This window comes from Ostrinia nubilalis, chromosome 1, assembly GCF_963855985.1.
Source record: "Ostrinia nubilalis chromosome 1, ilOstNubi1.1, whole genome shotgun sequence".
Classification (NCBI taxonomy): domain Eukaryota; kingdom Metazoa; phylum Arthropoda; class Insecta; order Lepidoptera; family Crambidae; genus Ostrinia; species Ostrinia nubilalis.
In genome coordinates, this window is record NC_087088.1 from 3,107,435 (window position 1) to 3,113,837 (window position 6,403).

The 6,403-nt window shown below is 42.8% G+C and overlaps 2 long non-coding RNA genes across 2 annotated transcripts; one reads left to right on the forward strand and one right to left on the reverse strand.

The window, feature by feature from the left end:
* The first annotated feature begins 25 nt into the window (after nt 1–25).
* LOC135081677 (uncharacterized) lies at nt 26–3,816 on the forward strand. Its single transcript, XR_010259245.1, has 2 exons — nt 26–827; nt 1,841–3,816. It is a non-coding gene; the product is annotated as an uncharacterized LOC135081677 (long non-coding RNA).
* Nucleotides 3,817–4,388: 572 nt separating this feature from the next.
* Nucleotides 4,389–6,034, reverse strand: LOC135081626 (uncharacterized). Its single transcript, XR_010259232.1, has 5 exons — nt 5,786–6,034; nt 5,433–5,706; nt 5,263–5,326; nt 4,819–4,969; nt 4,389–4,673 (listed from the first exon to the last, which is right to left on the reverse strand). It is a non-coding gene; the product is annotated as an uncharacterized LOC135081626 (long non-coding RNA).
* Between the last annotated feature and the right edge of the window lie 369 nt (nt 6,035–6,403).

Sequence of the window (6,403 nt, forward strand, 5' to 3'; positions counted from 1 at the left end):
AGGTCAGGACCTGCGAAACCACCGCATGATCCACACGGGCGAGAAGCCGCACAAGTGCGCCGTGTGCGGGCAGGCCTTCATACAGAAGTGCGCGCTCAACCGCCACATGAAGGTTGGTTGTATGGTACACTGCTACTAACTATAGGTCAGGACCTGCGCAACCACCGCATGATCCACACGGGCGAGAAGCCGCACAAGTGCGCCGTGTGCGGGCAGGCCTTCATACAGAAGTGCGCGCTCAACCGCCACATGAAGGTTGGTTGTATGGTACACTGCTACTAACTATAGGTCAGGACCTGCGCAACCACCGCATGATCCACACGGGCGAGAAGCCGCACAAGTGCGCCGTGTGCGGGCAGGCCTTCATACAGAAGTGCGCGCTCAACCGCCACATGAAGGTTGGTTGTATGGTACACTGCTACTAACTATAGGTCAGGACCTGCGCAACCACCGCATGATCCACACGGGCGAGAAGCCGCACAAGTGCGCCGTGTGCGGGCAGGCCTTCATACAGAAGTGCGCGCTCAACCGCCACATGAAGGTTGGTTGTATGGTACACCGCTACTAACTATAGGTCAGGACCTGCGCAACCACCGCATGATCCACACGGGCGAGAAGCCGCACAAGTGCGCCGTGTGCGGGCAGGCCTTCATACAGAAGTGCGCGCTCAACCGCCACATGAAGGTTGGTTGTATGGTACACTGCTACTAACTATAGGTCAGGACCTGCGCAACCACCGCATGATCCACACGGGCGAGAAGCCGCACAAGTGCGCCGTGTGCGGGCAGGCCTTCATACAGAAGTGCGCGCTCAACCGCCACATGAAGGTTGGTTGTATTGTAGACGTTTTACGCAGAACGAGGCAGGACCGATATCGCACCTGATGTTAAGTAGACTAAGAGTTAATGAACGCCAGACCTATGCCATTTTATAAAAGTTGAAAGTTTGTCAGCTTATGCTCCCAATATAGGATATAATGTTGGTGAATTATGAAGTTTGGGTCATGGTGGCTTTGGGAACTACCCTAAAAAAAACTGTCTGGCAAGGAGTTGGAACTGTCAAAACTGTCTGGCTGTTGGGGAAAATACTTATAATTATTGCCCAAATATTATACATAAAAATCTGATTTAATGGTATAACGTAAGCCTAACCAATTCACCAACATTATATCCTACATTGGGAGCATACGCTGACAAACTTTCAGCTTTTTATAAAATGACGTAGGTCTGGCGTTCACTAGCTCTTAGTCTATAAGGGGGATGCAGTGTCTAGTATGGTACATATCTGCCCTGCTTCTTACTAAAGCCTGGTCGCGCTCGCACACTCACTGCGGGCGCGCGTCGCACAGTCGCGACAGCAATATAATAACGCGCGAGCGATAAGGATGGGTAGCTTGGGGTTGGGGTCATTGGACAAAATTCTACGTGCTCACGGACCAGGCTTTACAAGACCTTTCGTACACAAGACGACGCAAATATTCGTTACCTGACGGTTCTACAATCTTCTGCAATACATATTCTTTTTACTTCCGACACAAGTACACGACGCTGAGTAAGTTTATAGGCCACCGTTTGGTAGCGCTTAGAGATCAAAATCGGGTGACGGGCGGGGGCCCAGTATCATTGAAACAGCGATAGCTACGCCCCTGCGCCTAGCTCGCATATTTTTTATGTAAATACATAAGTACATATTTGAAAAAGAGGCTGAAAATAGCAACTGAGTTTCTTGCGCTGCTTCTTCTCACCACTAGCCCACATTGTCCTTAAATGGGATGTATAGAAGGGATTTTTAGTCTTAATTAAGAAAGGCAGAAAATAAACGACATTTTTAACTTTTTCAGGGCCACCGCGCTGAGCCACGCCTGCCGTTGCCGCACGCCTACCCCGACCGTCTGCCGTGGCCACTGGACGACCGTCTGGCCAACTAGCGCCACCCAGCGGCCACCGCCACTGTGCCGTCCTCAAACTGAGGCCACAGTGACTCGGCTGCACCGCAAATTAGCGCCAATGCGCCGCTGTCACTAGTGACATAGCTGCCACTACCACTGCTATTGTTGAACGATTTTGAAACGTCAAATGGCAGAGATCGAAAATAGTAACCCGGCATTGATGGCAGCGCCCTCCTGCAAATAACATTTCAGTGTTTTCCAACGTAGCAAAAATCCAGCGGCCACCGCCACTGTGCCGTCCTCAAACTAAGGCCACAGTGGCACGGCTGCACCGCAAACTAGCGCTACTGCGCCGCTGTCAAACTGAAGCTATAACCAGTGACATGGCTGCCACACCCACTGCTATAGTTGAACGATTTTGAAACGTCAAATGGCAAAGATCGGAAATAGTAATCCGGCATTGATGGCAGCGCCCTCCTGCAAATAACATTTCAGTGTTTTCCAACGTAGCAAAAATCCAGCGGCCACCGCCACTGTGCCGTCCTCAAACTGAGGATCACAGTGGCACGGCTGCACCGCAAACTAGCGCTAATGCGCCGCTGTCAAACTGAAGCTGTCACTAGTGACACGGTTGCCACACCCACTGCTATAGTTGAACGATTTTGAAACGTCAAATGGCAAAGATCGGAAATAGTAACCAGGCATAGATGGCAGCGCCCTCCTGCAAATAACATTTCAGTGTTTTCCTACGTGGCAAAAATCGGAACCAGCGATCCGGTATTGACGGTGGCGCCCCCCTGTCAATGTCACGGGTGAGACGGTTCAGTGTAGTTCATCTATACGACCGACGATTGCGTCTTCAAACTGGGAGCCTATAAGCTGCTGCACGCCTGTCCTGGCGCTGGATGAAGCCCTGGCCAACTAGCGCCACCCAGCGGCACGGCGTCAAACTGAAGCTGTCACCAGCGATATGGTTGCCACGCCCAGTGAAGCGCGCGAACGTTTTCAAACTAAGAACCTGAGCACATTTAATGCCACACGCCTATTCAGACTGCCTGCTCTGGAAGCTAGACGAACAACTTGCCACTAAGTGTCACCCAACGTAAGAATCTTCTACAGTCGGCGACTGCTTTGCCAACTAGTCGGTAAACTGAAGTTACAATAAAAGATGTGGGTTCTAGGCGGGAGAATACGTGGCGTGGTGAGTACAGTATCGCGTTCAAAACACATTTAGGTCACTCCTTATGTAGTCGCATTTTCCAGATAAGATTTTGGACGTTTGTACTCGTATAAGAAAAGGACTTGATTAAGAATTTAACATTATTCGTTCGTTATCGTATCGCTATCATGCTCAGGGATGACTATAGTCACACCCGCTCTATTCTTGTACTTATAGATCACGCTAATAGTTTATGAACGGCTTAAGGAAGCTAAGAATAAAGATTTTTATGTGAAGTGTGGTGTTTTGTACATTCGATAATATGTATGATACACATGTGACGATGCAAAGGGGGCTTTAGGGATACTTTTTAAATTTCATAAGATTATTATGAGCAATTTTCCAACAAATCTCGGAAGGACTGGAGTCCATTAGATTAGATTGTATAAGTGTTTGTTATGTAGTATTGTATTAAGATAAGAGAATTTATTATATTCATCTTAATGGTTATCAGTTTGTGAGTCTTTTGCATGGGCATCTGTCTGCTTCATTAGAAAGTACAGCAACATTACAAACTTTTTCTAGTGATGTTGCTGCCTTATTTTATTGGGCAAATATTGGGTTTATGTAAAAACTTCCACTTTTCTGGACTGATTTTTTAAAATAAGATCTTTCAATTAACTTCTGTGATAAATGTGAAACATGGCTCTCAGCCACCTCATATTTAGTTCTAATTTAACTGTAAATAAATTTCACTTTATGCTACAAATTGCGTTTTATTTCAGTAGTTATTACAAAAACTCAAAAACTTAATTTACTGTTTAATAATTCATTCACTGATAACTGGTATTGTTCTATCGTGCACTTTCATGTGTCGATTCAATGATCCTCTTTGAGTGAATCCTTGCTCACAAACAGTACATTTATATGGGCGTTCTCCAGTGTGCACCCTATGATGGTCATCCAGCCGTCGCTTTGACAAGAAGCTCTTTGGGCAGTAGCTACACATGTATGGTCTCTCACCGGAATGTATTCTTTTATGCTCCACCAACGAAGCTTGCGTAGCATATGATTTGTTACAAATTTCACACTTAAACAATTTCTTTCCGTCATGTATCAACAAATGCTTGGCCAAATTATATTTATCCGTGAATGGGTAACTGCAGACATGGCAAATGTAGCGCCGTCCAGAATGCCGCTTGGAAACGTGTGAGAGCAGAATGGTATTTGTGTAAAACTTTTTGCCACAGTGTTCACAAGTAAAATTTCTTTCTCTGTTCTCTTTGTGAGTGTCTATATGAGCCTAAAAGTAAAGCGTATTTTTTTACTGTAATTCGAATATGTTTTTAATTTAAAATATTTATTATTTTTTATCACAACTTATTTTCATACCTTCAAAATAAACTTTGAAGTGAATCCCTTTCCACAAATGTCGCATACAAACAATTTCCTGTCTCCGTGGGTTTTCCCGTGCGTTTTTAAAGTTTGTTGACTTTTGCAGACCTTGCCACAGACATTACATTTTAATTTGTCTAAGCTAACCTGTGTGTGTTCGCTCTCATTGTGCCGTTTCAGTCCACTCCACGTCATGAATGTCTTATTGCATTCAGGACAGTGAATTATTGCCTGAAATAATATAAATGTTTTATCAGCAATAAACTTTAAAAGTATTGAATGTAATGTGAATCGTAAGACTATTCCACGTATGTTAGTTGTCTAGTAAAATCCAATTGGAATATTAATTCGTTTCTGATCTAAGTCCACAACTTACCACTTTTCCGTCATGCTCTAGTTTATGTGCATCCAATCTTTCCTGATAATTGAACTTCTTGTTACAAATGTCACATGCAAATGCAAAATGTTTCCTGGGTATTTTCAACTTAATCTTTGGTTTCTTCTGTTTTCTCACTTTACTCAATTTCCTAGAAGAAAATGAAATTGTAAGCTTCTTGACTTGAGTACATAGTATATCTATTATCCTTTAAATTGGGCCATCTAGGGTGATGCAGTGATCCTTATGATTACAATATTTAGAAAGAATTTGTCTCAACAAAGTATAAATAAATAAATAAAAAATCGCTGTGCATTATTCTTGCTTAACTCTAGAATGATTGAGCTGATTTTGGTTTTGAAATTCTTGCCATAGTCCAGAGAAGGTTTAAACGGTGAGAAAAATGGAGGAAATGGATGTGGGTGATAGTAATTAAATGATTACCTTTTTTTTATTTTCTTCTCATTTATTATTGAGCTTTCACATAAGTTTACAGCTTCAAATAGATCTAAAATCAAACAGCAATTTAAGATGTAACTATTCAGTTCCCTAAATATTACAATCCAGAAAACTGAAGAAAATTAAATTAAAATTATATGGAACAATTTAAATACCGTCATAGTGGTCCGACGTGTTCTCGGCTTTGACTGCAGTATCTTCATCATCAAAATTGACTAAATGTTCTGTTTTTACATTTAACTCATCGGGACCTCTGTGGTGTGCAAGTTGGTCAAACAGTTTTTCATCAACAGGTATTTTTCTGGCATTACAGCTCAAATGAAGTAACGCATTATGAGATTCTAAGCAAGTTCTTTTGAATTCTGAGCACTTGATGAGAAGATCATAGCAAGCATCACACAGTGTCATTGGAAGGTTGTCTTGCTGCACCTGAAAGTTTTAACAAAGTAAATCTTAACAAATCCAGTTAAGTTTAAGTTATTACTTAACGGAATGTTGGTTTTAGTACCTCTATTGATGTACAAAAACAGTAAATTTCAGTAGAAACGTTCTCTGCTAAAATGTAATTGAATGAAACGTTAAAAGATAAACAAGCTCGACATATTTGGGTATAGGAGGTCATTATGCGTAACAGTCTTTGATTTCAAGTTAAACAGATAGTTTAAATATTGAACTAAAATTACTAAATAAAGGTGAATAATAATGAAAACAACTATTCGTAAACAAAGCAACATAATTTTTTGCTCTGTGCAACAAATCGATGGCTAAATACATATAGTTCCAAAATACTGAACTGTCCTGTGCATGACATTGACAGTGGGGCGCCACCGTCAATACCGGATCGCTGGTTCCGATTTTTGCCATGTTGGAAACCATATAGTTGAACGATGGTAGCGCCCCCCTGTCATTGAGTTTGGTGGGACAGTTCAGCGTGGGTCAGCTATACTCTCTAATCTGTGGGCTAAATGTCAATTTTGACATAACGTTTTCTTTTTTACTGGTATTTCGTTTCGCTGTACTGGCTTGGATCAAGATCGTTTCGCCTTTTTGTGTAGTCGCGGGGGGATTGATCGTCCAAGGTCCTCGGTGTGTGTGTGGCGCGAGCCTGCACATCTGCATTCAGCAC